Source organism: Eurosta solidaginis, chromosome 1 (assembly GCF_040869045.1).
Source record: "Eurosta solidaginis isolate ZX-2024a chromosome 1, ASM4086904v1, whole genome shotgun sequence".
NCBI classification, from domain to species: domain Eukaryota; kingdom Metazoa; phylum Arthropoda; class Insecta; order Diptera; family Tephritidae; genus Eurosta; species Eurosta solidaginis.
This window is the reverse complement of record NC_090319.1, coordinates 191,807,981-191,827,663: the sequence shown is the minus strand read 5'-3', so window position 1 is coordinate 191,827,663 and position 19,683 is coordinate 191,807,981. Positions and strand designations below refer to the sequence as shown.

The 19,683-nt window shown below is 40.2% G+C and overlaps 1 protein-coding gene across 3 annotated transcripts in view; it reads left to right on the top strand.

Annotated features, from left to right (window-relative positions):
• Positions 1-19,683, top strand: part of Cad96Ca (tyrosine kinase receptor Cad96Ca) — a 2,297,709-nt gene that overhangs the window by 1,916,477 nt on the left and 361,549 nt on the right. The window lies entirely within an intron of this gene.

Below are 19,683 nucleotides of genomic sequence, written 5' to 3'. Positions count from 1 at the left end.
GTGGAAAATACTGCCAGTTTATTCCCTGGGGACATATTTCTGCACAATGTCCGCTGAGCATTCGTTAAGAAATTTAACGAGTTGAGCGCCAATGAACGTTTTACCATTGTCGCTCATCATTTTTGAGGGATAACCTCGTCTGCCAACGAATCAGCCGAATGCTGTTCGAAAGGCTTCGGTGGTAAGGTCCTAGGATAGTTCGAGGTGTACTGCCTTTGCGGAAAAACATACGAATACAGCCACGTACCCTTTTATAATAGTGGTCGAACTCAGAACCGATGCTTTTATTTGGAATGGACCTGCAAAGTCTACTCCTGTTGTGGAAAAGGGGAGTTAGAAATTGCAGCGCTCTGGTGGTAGCGGTGCCATTATTTGCGTGCGCGTTTTCTGTTTGAAAAGCGTGCACGATTTGCATTGAAAAATGCATTTCTTTATAAGAGGATTTAGTTTTGGTACGTAGTACTCTTGCCTCACCATTTGGAGCATTAACCGTATTTCTGCATGAAGAAGCCGGCGGTGTAAAAACTCTAGATATAACTGGCAGAGCCTTGAATCCGGAGGAAGGATTACTGGATGCTTCTCGTTGTATTGCATTGTAGAATGTTCCAATCTTACGTGGGAGTCCGTATCCATCACTTCCCAAGGCAGTCGGTTCTATGTACCGGAGCGACTTGGGATTTTTCCCGACCAAGGACTGCCATTTCAGTGTAACCCCATTTAACTTGTTGCTTCCCTCCCACAAATTGTCATCCTCCCAGCAGCTCCTTGCAGCGGGACTGCTCCATATTCTCTTGCTCCGGGAAGGTATCGAATCCAATCCGGGTCCGTCTCCTGACCCCGGTCCTGAGAAATGGTTTTGCTGCATCTGCCGGAAAGGAATCTTTTTAGGACGGTCATACTCTGTTCAGTGCGTCTCGTGTAAGGGATGGTTGCATCGGTCAGGTTGTTCTGGGCTTGATCCCAAAACCCGACGTCCACGTAACTTTTATAAATCTTTTGTGGCTCCTTGCTGTTCACGTCCAGGGGCGTCCCGTAGTCTACGTCTTAGCGCTCCCCACTACCTTCCAGCAGCCCAGCTGCCCAGCAAGCCACACCTAGTACCCGCTGCTGCTCGCGCCCCGCGGCGCCAACAACTCAAACAGCTGCTACCACTCATATCTCCGTAGTAGAGTCGGTAGCAATGCTGAGCATCAGCCCCTGCCCCCGTCTTCTCCCCCCCCCCTCTTTTCCGGCAGCAATCCTGTAGGTCAGGGAAACAGACTCTTAGTCCCTAACCCCGTTTGCACCTTTTGCCAGCACAGAATATATATGTTTGCGACATCCGTCATGTCATGGACGGTGCCACTTTCCTAGATGTTCTGGTCTCCGCGACGGCAACCTCCCGACGGGTTTCATTGCGCCATGTTGCCAGGCCGCATACCCAAATACACCGTGTACCCCAATCCTTACCCAAGGACGTCTAGTCCCAGGGCCTCAACAACCTGGGCCCACAACCCAGGCATAGTCACCCGTCACTTACTCTCAGAGTGACGACGTCTCCCCCTATGCACTTCAGAATTCTGCAGTTAAACTGTAATGGATTAACTGGGAAGATCACGGAGATAGTCGACTTCATGAAGCGGCACAACATCCGCATTGCTGCGATTCAAGAGACTAAACTCACAGCAAGATCTGCACTGCAAACCTATTCTGGGTATAATGTCCACAGAAAAGATCGCATGAGCGGAAATGGAGGCGGCCTCGCGTTTATCATACACCACTCTGTGCAATATCATATATTTGATCCTGGCATCGACCACAGGGACAATGTCTTAAAACGTCAAGGCCTATCTGTCCGGTCAGGCGATGCAAACCTAGAAATCATCAATATCTTCATCCCTCCTGCCACCTGTTGCCCCAGTCGATTCCGCCCTAATGTTAGCGCCTTACTCACTGGCAACAAGCGCATTATCTTAGGCGACTTTAATGCCCATCCCGATCTATGGCATTCAAACTTGCGGGCGGACAGTAGGGGTGAGAAGAAACGACGTTCTGCACAATAAACGGAGACGCCCCACACATATGGTATGAAGCTGTCACAGTTCGCCGGATATCTCAATCGTGAGCGCAGAACTCGTAAACTGCGTCAACTGGCAGCCGATGGTAAAATTGGCATCCGACCACCTGCCTATACTTATTTCGTTCGAGCGTATCGCCGACTTCATCGAAACTAAATGCAATAAAATTGCTTCATTATTCAAGGTAGATTGATGGATCGATACTTTTTGAATGCAAATCAAATGTTATTTTTAACTACAACCCTTTTTATTATATAATTATTTTGATCAATTTAATATTCCTTGGTTTCAATCATGATAAAGTCCAATAATTAAAAAAATTTATGTAATTGAAGTAATAGTTCATATAAAAATATTGGCATCCGACCACCTGCCTATACTTATTTCGTTCGAGCGTACCGCCCACTTCATCGTTAAAGGAAAACGCACTTTCATAAACTTTAAAAAAGGAAAGTGGGACGAATACAAATATTTTACAGACAACCTCTTTGCTGCCCTCCCTATCCCGACTAATGCCCGCTAAAGGGAGCGTGCTTTCCCCAAGGTCATTGAATCCGCCTCGGCACGTTTCATTTCCGCCGGGAGAATTCCCGAAATTTGGCCCCACTTCCCGGCGGAGGCCGCAAATTTAGCGAGAGAACGTGACCTTATAAGACAACTCGACCCAGGTGACCCCCAAATAAGGGATATAAACCAACGCATCAGATTGCTTGTGGATGAAAACAAGCGGCCGAAATGGGAGGAGCACCTAAGAGGTTGTAACCTCTCTGCCGGTGTGGGTAAACTTTGTTCCACCGCAAAGTCCCTATCGAATCCGTCTAAGCACAATGGCAAAGTTTCCATCACCTTCGGCGATAAAGTGCTGTCGGATTTCAAAAATGCGCGAGCGCTTTCTGCTGTCAATATGTAATGCATTCTACGGTCGACAAAGATAGACGGAGGGCCAACAGACACGCACATAAAAATAAATTCAGCGCGCCACCAATCACCATCACCGCTAAAGAGGTTGAGGACGCCATTGGTCGCGCTAAACCATCCAAAGCAGTGGGCCCAGACGGCATAGCCATGCCGATGCTTAAAAGCCTAGGGAAAGAGGGTTTCAAATATTTAGCACATGTCTTCAACCTGTCTCTTTCCAACTTTGTCATACCCGAAAAACGGAAAATGGCCAAGGTGGTCCCGTTACTAAAGCCTGGGAAACCAGCTAACATAGGAGAGTCGTATCGTCCGATATCTCTCCTATCGCCAGTAGCAAACACGCTTGAAGCCATTTTGCTCCCCTACTTCCAAGCCAATTTGCAGCTAGCCTGTCATCAGCATGGCTTCAGAAAACTCCATAACACCACCACCGCGCTAAATGCCATCAGCACCCAGATAAATTGCGGTTTAAATCAAAACTCCCACCATAGAACAGTACTCGTAGCGCTAGACCTATCAAAAGCTTTTGACACGGTCAACCATGGCACGTTACTGCAAGACCTGGAGGGGTCTACCCTTCCCCCATGTCATAAAACGTGGATCGGTTCAATTTAGAAACGAAACATCAAAGCCAAAAAGAATTAAACAAGGGGTGCCACAGGGTGGTGTCCTATCCCCACTTTTGTTTAATTTCTACATATCTAAGTTACCTTCACCTTCAGAAGGAGTCACTATCGTTTCATACGCCGATGACTGCACAATAATGGCCACAGGCCCAGGCCCACAGATCGATGAGCTCTGCAACAGAATAAACGGCTACCTCCCTGATCTCTCCAGTTTTTTCGCCTCGCGAAACCTGGCATTATCACCGACTAAATCTTCCGCTACCTTATTTACAACATGGACGTCCCAAATGTCGACCATTTTGAACATCCACGTCGATGGCACTACGCTACCGACTGTCCTACACCCCAAAATCTAAGGAATTGTTCCGGAAATCCAGTAGTAAAGCACATTCTCAGGAACTCGTTTATGTTGCGCTCTCTCGGGTGAAAAATATCGAAAAATTGTATATCACGACAAAAAACGATAATGCCGCATTTAAGTTTTATCATAATCGAAAGCAAGCTGCATCGACTGCATCTTTGTTGCAAGAATTCAAAAGACTGTTTTTAAATAGTGTTCAGACGATAGCTCAAAGTGTCTTAGATTTCATAGAAATGGCACTTCAATAATTTCTTTCAATTGCCAAAGTCTAAATAGTCACAAATACGATTTACAAGATTCAGCTACGAGACAAATAAATGTCTTACTTCTTACCGAAACTTGCATGACGCGTGATAATCCGATTGAAATACCTAATTTCAAATGTATTGTTCAATTCAAACGAGATACTGCTCCAAAGGGTGGTGTAGCTATTTACCAAAATAACAATAACGTTACTAATATTATGACTCCGAATATTGAAATAAATATTGCATACGTTAGCGATGTTAATTTTAGGTGCTCATTTGTTGGAGATATTTGTGCGTGCTTATGCAAACTTAGAAATGGTCTACATATTGTCATGGTAGCAATTTACATTTCTCCGAATCCAAAATTGGACGAGGTAGAGCATTTTATTCATCGCACTTTACTGGAGTACTCTGAAGAAGGGGCAAAAATACTTGGTACAAGTGTTAATAAATTTCCACTTATCTTGGCCGGCGATTTCAACATCAATTTCGCTGATAAAAAATCAGAGCGGTTGACAAGTTTTCTTTTTGAAAAATTCAATTTGAAAATAAATAATGATCCAAAAGGATCCACAATAAAATATGGGACCACCATTGACGCGGTATTTTCAAGATATTTAGAGGATATCAAGTCTCAAACGTATGTTTCCTATTTCAGTTACCATAAACCTATTATTTCCATTACAAATACTACTGAATAACCTATGTATGTACATATCTTGTAAGATAATAATACAAATTTTTTAAACAATATTAACTTCTCATTTATTCAATAAAAGTAAAAAATTTGTTTTCTTATCGGTCACCACGCTTAAAAATTTTTACATGAATTAATATCAAAGACAAAACTTGAATTAATATCAAAGAAAACAAAATGTTGCATAAATATTATAATTGTATAAGTTGATAATATGCAATAGCTTTACCGTGGCAGTCCCCGAGTGCCACACGTCTTTTTTTGTGTCACACACGGGATAGAGCAAAAATTTCAAGTGAGTAATATAAAGAAAAATGTCAACATAACATATGTATATGTGTATGTACACACCAACCCGATCTGTCAACTCACGGATAGGGTTGCCAGAGTGGCGAAGTGTGAACTCTTATACTCTAGTAGAGATAACTATAGATATAATTCATGGATTTAACTTAATTCATGAGTCTTAAATATAATAGCTATACATCAAATGGTAATGTATAAAAAGGTTCAAAGTACATATTTATATATATGTAACTTAGTTACACTAGTTATAAATAAGGTACATGTTCAAATTCATTTTATGCTTAATATAAAATTCAGTTAAATTTCAGGTTAAGGTTTTTAACTAGCTATAAATTATGTTGATGCAGTTGACTGTTGATAACTGTGTAATAGTCGCTCAGCCAGTACCCAGAACTTGTGGAAGAGGAACGCATACTCCCCAGAGAAACGCGTGTCACTCTTGCTCAACTTCGTTCTGGATACTGTAACAGGTTAAACTCTTACCTATCCAGAATAAACCCCTACATACAAAACGTATGCCCCGCTTGCAATGTGTCCCCACATGACACAACCATCTCTTTAATTGTAATGTGGAACCAACGCCTCTAACACCCCTTTCATTATGGTCCACCCCTGTTGAAAAAGCAAGTTTCCTTGGACTCCCGTTAGAGGATATTGATGAATATTTGTGATCGGTCGCGGCTGTTAGGTGGGGCGAAGCACTGCTACAACAAAAACAACGACAGTACGTATCCATCAAGAAATGGGTCAAGAGCCAGAAGGGAACTCTTTTTGCTTATTGGCCTTTTGTTTTGTAAGGCGCTTTTTTCCGTCCCGAAATGGCGAGATTGTTCCATTGCCACAAGCCGCGTTTTCACATGTTGCAACACTTTGTACGTCAAATGGGGATCATGTGTTGTTGCCACCGATTTTGATTTGTTGCAGGCATTGTTCGCAAAGCGGAACACGCATGCAATCACACGGAGAGCTCGAGAGTATGAGGAGAAACGTTGAAGAATATCGTCCTCTTCCTCGAGTGCGTGATATGATTCGACCTTGCATTTCTCGGGTGGAGAAGCGCTACCTGCTTTCGGCTTTGGCCATGCCGAAATGTGGCAAGAAAGCCATCGTGGTCCGTGCAACCAAAGGCAGAAGCCTATCAAATCATGCGGCGTGCAACCACGTGTGCCAAGATCAGCAGGGTTGTCTTGGCTAGATACGTGGCGCCAGGTGCCGGTAGGAAGATGCTCTCGAATTTGAGATGTAAGGTTGCCCACATAATTATTCCAGGTCGATGGAGATTTTTCTAGTCAGGTTAGTACAACCTCAGAATCTGACCATAAGAATGCGTTTGCATGCTTGTAAGTCGAGCTGGTTTCGAACAGTTGAAGCCAGTTTTGCGAGTAGGACTGAATCACATAGGTCTAAGCGAGGTAAGCTTACAGTTTTTATGGGGGCAACTTTGCCTTTCGCAACCAAAAGAGAAGATTTTATTTGGTTGCCCACATGTGTGCGGATGTAAATCGCTGCGCAATATGCCTTTCCGAGGCATCACAGAACCCGTGGATTTGGGTGTCTTGCCCTGGAACGACATTAACCCATCGAGGGATTTCGATGTGGCAAATGGCTGGCAGGTTTTCTGCGAAATGTTGTCATTTTGATAATGTTGCGGGCTTGGCGCTTTCATGATAGTATAGTTCTAGTACGATTAAAAACATTCCTGAGGGACAACAATATTATTGATAAAAATCAATTTGGATTTGTAGAGAAATCCAATATTAACTGCACCGAATTCATATATGAAAATTTAGATAAAAAAAAAATATGTCGCTATGCTGGCGATAGACCTGAGTAAAGCCTTTGACTCCGTAAACTTAAACATCTTGGTACAAAAGCTCCATGAACTTAAATTTGACAAAACTGCTATAAGCTTCTTCCAAAACTTTCTCCTAGATAGGAAGCAAATCGCGCAAGTAGGAAAGATCAATAGTTCGTTAAAAGCGGTAAAAGTAGGGGTACCGCAAGATTCCAAACTTGCTGCAACATTATTTATAATCTATATAAATAATGTATTGAAACTCGGTCTGTACGGAGTTCCACAGTTCTATGCTGATGATGGTAGTTTCCTATATGCTACAGATACTTTGGAAGAATTAATCAGTAATATTAAAGCAGATTTGCAAGAAATTTCAAAGTGGTTTGCAAGAAACCTGCTGCAAATAAGTTTGACAAAAATCAATTTTATCATTTTCAACAATTTTAGAAAAATTCCTGATAAAAGTGAACTTCCTGGGATAATGTACAACCGGAAACCTGCTGCAAATAAATTTGACAAAAATCAATTTTATCATTTTCAACAATTTTAGAAGAATTCCTGATAAAAGTGAACTTCCTGGGACAATGTACAACGGTAACTTTATTTCAAGAGTAGACAAATTAAAATACCTGGGTATTTGGTTCGACGAAAATTTGAATTGGAATGAACAGATTCAAAAAATAAAAATGAAAGTAATATCTTTAAACTTTTTCATTTATAGGAACCGTAACAATATTCCAAAGAAGCAGCTATGGCTTCTATACAATTCCCTCTTTCTCTCGAAAATAAATTATCTAAACCCAATTTGGAATCGATGTTCAGAAGAAAGATTAAGTGAATTACAAAGGCTACAAAATAAATTAATAAAAAATATTCTTGTACTCCCGCGTACAACTAGCACATCCAATCTATATATAAACATGCTTGATATCCGAAAGTATTCAGCTCTTCAAACTCTTATGGTCACATTAAAGATAAAAAACAACTTAATAAAACACAATATACAATTAACATCAGTAGAAAGCATTGATTATAACCTACGAAACTCTCAGAACATCAGGACTTACTTTTTTCGAACTGAAAGATGCGCCTGATCTATTAGAAGCTACGGTATAAGATTATTCAATAAAAATATAAATAACATTCTACTATTTAAACGATATGTAACAAATTTAATACTATCTAACTATAATTTTAGAATATAAACATATATAAATAACCACATACTTAAAATATTTATGGAACAATCCAATTTATTTTCTCCTCTAATTAGGAATATTTCATCTTGCCACAACTGATTGATGCAAAATGAGAAAAATGTGTTCGTTATCTTTTCGCACAAAATTTTATATTTTTTGAGAAAATTGATGTATGTATATATATTGTATATCAAAGTTGTTAAGAAAGGAAAAAAAAATAAAAATCCCAATCGCTGCCATCCAGCCAGATTTCTTGGAGAAGCGTCTTGGCCTGGATCATAACTGGCGACAGCCATCCTGCCGAGTCAAACAGTTTTGCAACAGAGGATAAAATTTGTCGCTTTGTGACCGCATTTTAGGTGTGTTCCGGCAGAACGGTGTAGGAAAATTTATCCGTGAGCTCGTTCCATCCAATGCCAAGAGTTTTGGTATTGGAAGTGCTCTCGAATTTCAAGAAGTTAGAGTCTAGAAGATCCTCCTTCGGAAACAGTTCTAATATGGCCGGGTGATTAGCCGTTAATTTCTTTAGTATGAAACCAGCTGATTTTAGTGCGTTTATCACTTGAACGAGTGATTCAGTGGCGTTATCGATGTATGACTTCCGTATAGGATGTCGTCGATATACGTTTGCGTCTTAAGAATTGTTGCAGCCAACGGGAATGTCGCTTTCGTGTCATCGGATAGTTGATGCAACGTACGCATAGCGAGATATGGTGCCCAATCGAGGCCGAATGTAACCGTTTTTAGATTGAAATCGCTAACATTGGAGTTGGCCGATTTGCGAAATAGGATTCGCTGAAAATCTTTGTCGTCCTCGTGTATAAGGATCTGACGGTACATTTTTTCAATGTCTCCATTGAACACATACTTATGCATGCGCCACTGTAGAATTAGTAGTATGAGATCTGGCTGGAGAGTTGGACCAGTGTATAAAAGGTCATTCAGGGATTTGCCTGACCCAGATTTTTTAAAGGCGTTGAAAACTACACGAACTTTGGTGGTGACCTTATCTGGTTTGACTACCGCATAATGTGGCAAGTAAAATGAGAAAACCTTGCCATTCGAAGTTATTTCGCATGGGTCGGTAGATTCCATGTGATTAAAGTCGAGATATTCTTGCAACACATTGTTGTACCTTGTACCTAACTCCCCCTTTTTCTGAAGCGATCGCTCCATGCTGAAAAACTGCTGCAGAGCAGCCGGGCGGGATTTGCCGAGGGAGAGGTTTTAGGGAAACTCTTCCTTGAATGGAAGTGGAACAATGTATCGACCGTTTGGTGCACGTGTCGTGGATGTTGCATATATCTGCTCACACGCTTCATCCTCGGCGGATATCTGTGGAGGTTGTGGAATTTCCTCCTCTTCCCAAAATTTTCTCAGTTGAAAACTGAGTGTCCCGTTTGACGCTTGGACTTGTGTCGAGAATGACACAACATTTTCAGTTATTGGACCACTGAGAATCAAGCCAAAAATGGTTTGTTGTGCAAGAATGCTACCACACACCTTTTCAGTCTGACCTGGTATGTGGGAACTGGGATCAGCGAGCTCAAGGAGTTTGAACTGCTGCCTGATTTTGCGACTAATGGTGGATGTTGGCAGATTCTTTGTCAGTTGTGGCAACACAATGGCATAAGCCTTTATCCTTTTCATGGCCTTGGATGCAACCAGTGTCAAAGGACAAAGTTTGGAGGACTTTTGTACGACTTGTCCAACCATGCCAGAGATTTCGAACTTTGAATGTTCGAATGGAAGTTTCAACCGTTCGTTCTCGGGTTGGAACGTGGAGCTTGTGGGCTCGCATGCAACAGCGTGTGATGCCGTTGATGACATGTCGAAAATGACCACTTGCTCGTGCACTCATTGATGATATGAGTGCTGCTAAGACAGTTTGTACATAGCTTTGCTTGTTTTACGAATTGTGTCCGGTTTTGCACAGACATTCGTTTGAATCGTTGACAGAATCTAATAAGGAGCGGGGAGTTGCATCATTGGCAAGTTTCCTTTTTAGATTCTGCCACAAGGGTTTGTGTCCTGTTGAAGGACCTGTTTTGCGCAGAATTTTGATGAGCGACTGGTTTTTGTTTGCTTGGTTGAAGCCTATTGACTCTTTCAACGACTTCAAATCTCGAGGTGAGAAAGTCGTTCATTTGTGACCATGAGGGTAGATCTCTTCGAGAAGAGAGAGATTGTTCCCAAAGTGACAGGGTTGTTTCGGGGAGCTATGATGAACAAATGTACACCAGAATCGGATCCCAACTGTCTCTTGTAACTCCTTGGGAGTGAAGGAAGGACAGACAGTTTGTTGATTGTATTTTGCAATCTCTGAAGTTGCTCACTTTTTTCGGATTGAATAGTGGCAAGAGTCAGTAAGGATTTGATCTGGAGGTCAACCAGGATCCGCTTGTTTTCGTATCGTGACCGTAAAGCTTCCCATGCAAGGTCAAAGTTATCATCGCTCAACGCATTTTGCTTGACGATGGAGCCGGCTTTGCCTAGCCTTTTGTACCGGAGATGGTACAATTTCTGAGCACGGGAGAGCCTTGGGTGGTTAATGTACACGCTGTGAACATATCACGAAAAGCGGGCCATTTTCATAGCCACCATATTTGCCTCAGCCGAGGGTTGTTCCACGCGGGATGGTGGACTCTGTGTTGCCATCATTTTGATCAACGAAAGTTTATCGGCAATCTTTGCTTTTGCCACTTCATACGTATCAAGGCAGGCGCATTGTTTGCATTGTACTGAACTCTTGGAGTCTTCAGGGAAACTTTCGTGTGATCTCGAAAATACCAGATCGTAAATCGATTGAAGCCGTGCCCAATAATCATCTAGTGATTTGTCCTTTATCATGAGATACGATTCAGTGTGATCTTGAATCGGTGCTTCGTTAAGTTTTGTACAGTATCTCATCAGATTGTCACTTTCCACGATGAAATTTTGCACGGATGGGTCAACTGATTTGGATTTCCGGCGGGGGGATGTTGACCTTTCCTTGGCCGTTTCTTCCGTTGGGCGACCTTTTGGTTTTGTCCCGGTTTCGGTCGTTTTTGAGGGACTGAGAGGTATTTTATGCAAGCTTTTGGGTTTTCGCCAAAAAAACCGAATATAATATTTGCACGCTCAGGGAATTTAAATTGGTGGGTGTGTTTGTGTGTTTTTGTAATTTTTTTTTTTTTTTTGAAAAATAGAGTCAAGCACGGACAACGGGACGTTCCTTAAATGATTTAAATCCGCGAAATTCGGAATTTAATAAGATGTATAATGTTTTGTAAAAACAAAAAATAAAAAATTAAAAAAAAAATCAAAAACACTTTTCACTTTTATATACGTGGAAATATACGTGTGGAAATAAACGTGTATTTTTAAATTACTGGTATATATAGGTATGTATATATTAGAAAATAATAATACTTTGAGGTTTGTAGGGATATTTTTTGAAAAGTTCCTATAGGGACGAAAATATCTCAAACTTAGTTTTGTACGACAGAATAAGTACAAATGTACATGCGCAATATATAAACGTATGTATATATGTTTGTTTGTGCGATCGTATGCACGTGAATCAGATGAGCTTCTCTGTTTATATTTACAAACAGAGTTTGTTTTGATTCGCTTCTTCGTCGCTTTAATGTCGCGTTTCTTTTGTGAAGCTGAATGCGCTTGATTGCACTGTTTGGAGAGTGCAGCAAAGAAAAATGAAAAAATTTCTATGGTGAGAGTGGTTGAGAAATTTGATCAGCAGTAACAACTCTCGGTGCTGATGAAGCTATACGTGCTGGGAGAATGTCGCTGGAAGAGCGACTTGGATGTGTGAGTAAGCACGTATGATGTTCCCTGAGTGGAGAAGAACGAATGCTGGAAAAGCAACTTGAAATTATTTGTACATCCATGTAAGTATGTACATACCTATGAATACTTTTCTATATGCTGCGAAGCAGCAAAAGTGACTCGGAAGTTGAACTGTATCGCCAAGTTCAACGCTCTGTGCGAACAACGGGGTAAACTCAGCTGTAGAACAAATGTTTGCTGATGTTGTTCTTGCACAGTGGGTTTGAGTAGGCAAGTAAACTGCAATTTTTTTGTTGGTTAAATACCACTAGAAATTTGTGTACATATATATATATATAATTGGTGGATTTTGCCTATTGCTATAGCGGAATATTTTCTACCAATTTTTGGTTGCAAAAAGGTTGCAGTAAAACCAACGGTAAGAAAATTTCCGCAATATTCATGTATATATGTGCATATGTATATATACATACATATATATGTTTTTGCAGTTTACAAAAATAATATAACTTTTGTGGAAAAAATTGTATTATTTTCTATGTTTTTTATGAAAAATAAAAAACTGCCTACTCACCCATTCGATTAATGCTGCTTATATTGTTGTTGTTTTTGCCTGGCCGCTTGTTGTTGATAATGCTGCTGTTGGAGCTGCTGGTTGTTTTTGTAAAGATATATATTTTTTTTTCGATTTTAAAAATTTTATATAATTTAATAAAAGTGTGTACCACAAAAGAATTTTCAAAAAAAAATTGGTGTTTATAGGTGTATATTTGTATTTTTATTCCTCTTCACAAAATCGTACTTTTTGTGTTTTCCTTTGCACTGTACTTTTAACACTCCAGTAGGCGCGCGTTCTACAATAGTAGGACGCTTTTGCATTTCGTTGAATATTCTCGCTTACCTTATGTCACTCACCCACACAATCTTATTACTCTTCTATTACTAAACAATAAACTTTTTCAGTGTCATTGCGGTGAGCAATGCGTGCGCATCGTGGAGAAATTTGAGAGCTAAAGTTCATTTCTACAATTGTAGAACGCGCACCTACTCGTGTGACATTTTTTTATACATGTAAAAATACATGTTATACATTTGACAAATGGATTTGTCCTGATCATCAGGTTCTTCTGTGTCCGGACTGCGCTAAATATGAAGAATCGGAGGTGGAATACATGACCGAATAAAAAAAATGAGTCTTTTATTATTATGAGTTAAAATTTTATGTTTTTTTTAGTTATGTACAAGAAGTCTGATTTTTGGTTCCTAATGTATTTAAATTGATTATATTTTTTTGTTTTAATTTTATAATAAAACCCTTTTTATTATTACCAAAAAATAGTTTTCAATTTATAAATATTTCCTTTGAAATCCTTCTATTAAAAATGTTCTACATAAGTAGAGCGCGCGACTACTAACGTCCCAAATAGGGGCGCGCCTACTGGAGTGTTAAAGTACGAAAACTGATGATGCATATTCACTTTTTACAGGAGAAAATTATTTATTTCCGTTTTTAATTTGTCTCCCATTATTTTTTGCAAAACAATTTATTTCCTTATCTCCTTCGTTCGATTTTTTCCAATATATATTATTTTTTTATTTTCAACTTTTTTGAACTCAAATGTATATTTGTTTTATACTTATATGTTTCTCTGTATATTTTTGAACACCCACTGTTTGCACGTTTGTGTAGTTTTGTTTACAGCACTTTTTTTTATATGAACGAAGATTCGATTTTAATTTAATTATTATTTTGTTTTTATATATTAGGGGTTGGGCCAAAGACGGCTGCGAAGGACCATGAACAAAATGGTGGTCTCCCTTCGCTACACTCTTATAGAAAAAATAAATGGATTTTTGAGTTTGGTTTTTTTCGAAATCGTTATAATTCACCTTTTCTATTTCTTAATAGTTTACATTAATTTCAAACTTAAACTTTTTACTTCTTACAAACTCAAAGCCAATAGGTATAAAAATGTTCAAAATAAATACAAAGATATGCAAAGTATTGAGCGCGTCCGCGATTGCCGGTTAATAATGCCTGACTGGTTCGTGCAATTATTGTTGACGATGATGGCAGTGGTCGTTTGTTAGTGTTGGCGCCTTCACTTCGCTGCGCGTAAGGATGGTGCGCGCCGCAGTCTAATTATTGTGATGTAGGCGGCTTAAACAAGCATAAAACGTGGTAATTATTTCATGCGAGACCACATGTTGCTGACCACGACGATCAAAATGCCTATTGAAGAATCAAAGGAGAGCACCGAACAGACGACTTCCCAAAACTCGCCACTCTCCTCGGCAACAGTACCCCCTGTAGCTAATGGAAACGAAATATCACGTGTTACTATGAAAATTCCACCATTCTGGAATGCAAAGCCCGAGTCGTGGTGGAATCACAATTTGTTGCAGCGGGAATCAGCAGCGATAGATCAAAATATCACACCGTAGTAGCCGCTATCGAGAGTAATGTACTCGCACAAATAAGTGATTTAATATTGCGCCCACCGGCTAATGATATGTACCAAACTTTAGAAACGCGCATTCTTGAGCAGTTTACCGATTCGGAACAAAAACGAATCAAAAAATTATTACAAGATATTGAGCTTGGCGATATGAAACGGTCACATTTGCTACGTGAAACACGCCATTTGGCAGGATCTGAAATGAACGACAGCATGTTAGATCAATTTGGCTGAACAGCTTACCACAGAATGTGCGGTCTATCATTTCAATTAGCAGCGAGCCACTTGACAAAGTCGCTTTGTTAAAATAAAAAATAAATGTAAGGCGCGATAACCTCCGAAGAGATCTAAAGCCGGCTTCTCTTCCAATTTGCGTCGTGCTACAAATTGGCCGGCCGGGACCTACGTGTTTTATGCCGACTCCGAACGGCATCTGCAAGGCAGATGAGTTTTCACTGAGAGCTTTTCATGGCAGAAATACACCCGGAGCGCTTGCCACACACTGCCGTGGGGCGACCCCGCTTAGAAAAATTGTCTTCTAATTTAAAAACCTTATTTCTAAAATTTGCGGGGTGCGAACCCAGGGCATACGGTGTGGTAGGCGGAGCACACTACCATCACACCACGGTGGCCGCCGCTTTGTTAGCCTACAAAATTATTGATTTGGCCTGCAAATACATGCAGTCGCAGTACATAACGATGATGGCCGCTCGGACATGACCCGCAAAATGGCGGCATTAACAAAAGAGGTTGCTGAATTGAAGGCTCAGCTAAAGCAACGTGGCAGGCAAACACAACGGTCGGTATCGCGTAAGCGCTCGAGTACCCCTCACAAAGGCGATACGATTTGCTGGTACCATAAAACATTCCGTGAAAAAGCAACGAAATGCCGAGCACCCTGTTCGTAGTCGTAAAACTGAAAACCCTGGCACAAACGGCGGTATGTGACAGGACCCCTTCTTTTAATTGTCGACCGAGAGAGTAAACTTCAATATTTGGTAGACACCGGGGCAGAAGTTAGCATAATACCTCCAACATCTTTGCAACGTAAAAATCCGCACAATAAAACGTTTCTATATGCAGCCAACAATACGGCAATATAAACTTTTTGTGAACGTATTGTATGTTTAAATCTAGGTTTACGGAGGAAATTTCAAAGGAATTTTATTGTAGCTGATATTTCTCAGCCCATAATAGGTGCTGATTTTCTAGCACATTTTAAACTTCTCGTCGACTTGCATCAGCGTAAACTTATAGACAACACAACGAACGTATCGCAACTTTACTCCGTCAAAACAATAAACGGGTACACAGGCCGGTTATCATTCATCAATAGCGATATGCCTTTTCAGGACATATTGGCAGAATTTAAAGACCTTGCGCATGCAAGTATAACGCCTATGAACATAAAACACGACGTTACACATCATATTGTAACTAAAGGACCCACAGTGGTTTCCAATCCTCGACGTTTAGCGCCGGATAAACTTAAGGCTGCTAATGCTGAAATCCAATCGCTCATGGACGCTGGTATTTGTCGCCCGTCAAGAAGTCCCTGGGCAAGTCCGCTCCATATGGTGCGAAATAAGTCAATCGTTTCAACGGTTTATGGACCACATACTAAGAGACTTGGATTTTGCATGGGCTTACTTAGGCGACATCTTAGTTGCATCTAAAGACGAAGAGCAGCATCTGCATCACATTTGCACCGTTCTGATAAGATTGCGTGAGTATAATGTTATAATAAACCTATCTAAATGCATTTGGGGCAAGCCAGAAATATCATTTTTGGGTTACCTTGTCAGCAAAAACGGGGTTACGCCACCAGCTGAGAGAGTGAGTTTGAGTTACCTAAATGAATCTGCGATCTTAGGCGATTTTTTGGTATGCTCAACTACTTTCGACGTTTTTTGCCAAAGGCAGCAGTAAGTCAAGGCGTACTCTACTCTGAACGCCTTGCAGAGACGCAGCAACGCTTCAGAACATATAACCTGAATTATTAGGCGCGTACAAAGCAGTCAAATATTTTCGACACATGCTTGAAGGTCAAAGTTTTTGTTTATTCACGGATCATAAGCTGCTCCAGTTCGTATTCGAGCAAAAGCTGAAAAAAGCACCACCTTGACAAATACGATACCTCGATTTTTTTAGCCAATTTACTACAGATATTCGGTATCTACCAGGAAAAGACTACGTCGTCGCCGATGCCTTATCACGTGTTGAAGCAGAACATGTCAATAGTCACATTGATTACCATAAATTGGTAGAAAGTCAACGTAACGATGAAGAGCTACAGAAACTACTTCACCATAATACGTCAGGGTTAGTCCTTAAGCCATTTTCATTATTTGATGTAAATACCGAAATTTATTGCGACGTTAGCACAGGTAAGATTCGACCATTTCTAACCCAGCTATTTCGCAAAATAGGTTTTTTGTCGATGCATAACATATGTCATAGTGGAGAGGCTAAAACAATCAAACTCGTCGCGGAAAAGTTCATATGACCTAACTTCAGAAAAAATTGCCGCCAGTGGACCAAAGTGTGCATCGCATGCCAAAAAGCAAAAGTATTTCGACACAAAAAAGCCCTATTATCTACCTACACGCTTGCAAATAAGCGTTTCGAACATGTGAACATCGACATAGTCGGACCTTTACCACCTTGCAGAGGATTCCGTTATTGCCTTACGTGCATCGATCGTTATACGAGATGGGTAGAAGCGTATCCTATTGAAAATATTTCGGCTGAATCTATAGCCCATACATTTTTTTCGAATTGGATCAGCAGATTTGGTGTTCCCCTCCGAGTTACTACGGATCAAGGGCGGCAATTTGAATCTTCCTTATTCTGTGAACTCAACAATATTTTGGGAATACAACATCTAAGGACCACGGCGTACCATCCGATATCAAACGGCATAATAGAACGTTGGGACAGAACGCTCAAGGCAAGCATCAAATCTCACCAGACGGAAAAATGGGTCGATGTTTTGCCCATAATCCTACTAGCTTATCGATCGGCATACAAAGAAGATTTCAAATCTACACCGCCTGAGATGGTCTATGGAGACTCTCTTCGTCTACCAGGAGAATATTTGCAACCATCTCGGGGAAGCAATGAGATGACTTCCGAACATGAGTTTACAAACCACCTTCATTGCAAAATGCGGCAGCTGAGGCCTTCGCAAACGGCAAATCATACGCGATCATCTCCATTCATCAAGATTGATTAGACTACTACTTCAGCTGTTTTTATAAGAAGAGATTCTGTTCGTCGACCACATCAACCACCATATGAAGGTCCTTTTCCGTTAATAAAACGATACGAAAAGTATATTAAAGTCAATGTTCATGGCAAACATGTGAACGTCAGCATCGATCGATTGAAAGCCGCATATGTTATCAATGAAAATAAGATACCGCCGTCAACACCGGCACCCGAAGAGTATCGAACACGATCCGGACGTAGAGTTAAATTTCGCTATCCGTTAAGGGGGGAGTAATGTGGCGCACCCAGCCGAACATGCTCAGCAAATAAGTATAATAAAAATAGTACATTGAAAATACAGCACTGTGACATGACATTGCTTTTATTCTTTTTCTTCGCACTTTCTCGTGCTTATTATTGAATTCATAAAATTTACATTTTTATTAATGTCATCACAAAATAAATATAATTTAGGTAAGCATAAAACGTGTTAATTATTTCGTGCGAGACAACAGGCCCATATTTGCAACTTATAATACATACAAGAACAGAAAGCGATCTATGAAAAAAATCGCCGCTAGGTGGCGCAAGGATCAAGATATTCACAAAAATCGTATTTCTGGTCCGATTTGGCTCATATTTGGAACAAATATTACATAGAGTCTGGTAGAAGTGACATCAAAATATTTTGCAGTTGGAGGAGGGACAAACATACGTGGCGCAGAGTCGAGTAAAGTCTTTCAAAGGATTATGTATTGAGGACTTAGATTGTAACAAATTGTCAGGAAAGAGTCCTTGTAATAATGAGTCACTAAATGAACTAAATAGAATGAGAAACAATAGGCAATTAAATAAAAACTAAAAACTTGAAAATAAAATAATTAAAAAAATTTGTTTAAGGTAAACGGGTCTATTGAAAACAATACTTACATGAAATAATAATAATACTTAAAGCTAGAAAATAATTAGGTAGGTCCTAGGTACTAGTCATCACACTCCTTTATTGAAAACAATACTTACATGAAATAATAATATTAATACTAAAAGCTTGAAAATAATTAGGTAGGTCCTAGGTACTAGTCATCACACTCCTCATCAATCTAGGGCGTTGATAAGACAATTAAATAAAAGCGTTGGGTGTGAAATTTCTAAAATTGTGAGGCGTAGCATAACCTGATTAAGGTTCAGTTGGTCTTATATATGTATGACTATCAATAGAAATTTGACGCGTCTAACACTTTTATTTAATTATCTGATCAACGCCCTAGGTTGATGAGGAGTGTGATTACTAGTACCTAGGACCTACCTAATTATTTTCTAGCTTTTAGTATTATTATTATTTCATGTAAGTATTGTTTTCAATAAAACCGTTTAACTTAAAATTTTTTTTAATTACTTACAAATAAGCGTTTCGAACATGTGAACATCGACATAGTCGGACCTTTACCACCTTGCAGAGGATTCCGTTATTGCCTTACGTGCATCGATCGTTATACGAGATGGGTAGAAGCGTATCCTATTGAAAATATTTCGGCTGAATCTATAGCCCATACATTTTATTCGAATTGGATCAGCAGATTTGGTGTTCCCCTCCGAGTCAATACGGATCAAGGGCGGCAATTTGAATCTTCCTTATTCCGTGAACTCAACAATATTTTGGGAATACAACATCTAAAGACCACGGCGTACCATCCGATAGCAAACGGCATAATAGAACGTTGGCACAGAACGCTAAAGGCGATCATCAAATCTCACCAGACGGAAAAATGGGTCGATGATTTTCCCATAATCCTACTAGCTTATCGATCGACATACAAAGAAGATTTCAAATCTACACCGCCTGAGATGGTCTATGGAGACTCTCTTCGTCTACCAGGAGAATTTTTGCAACCATCTCAGGGAAGCAATGAGATGACTTTCGAACATGAGTTTACAAACCACCCTCATTGCAAAATGCGACAGCTGAGGCCTTCGCAAACGGCAAATCATACGCGATCATCTCCATTTATCAAGATTGA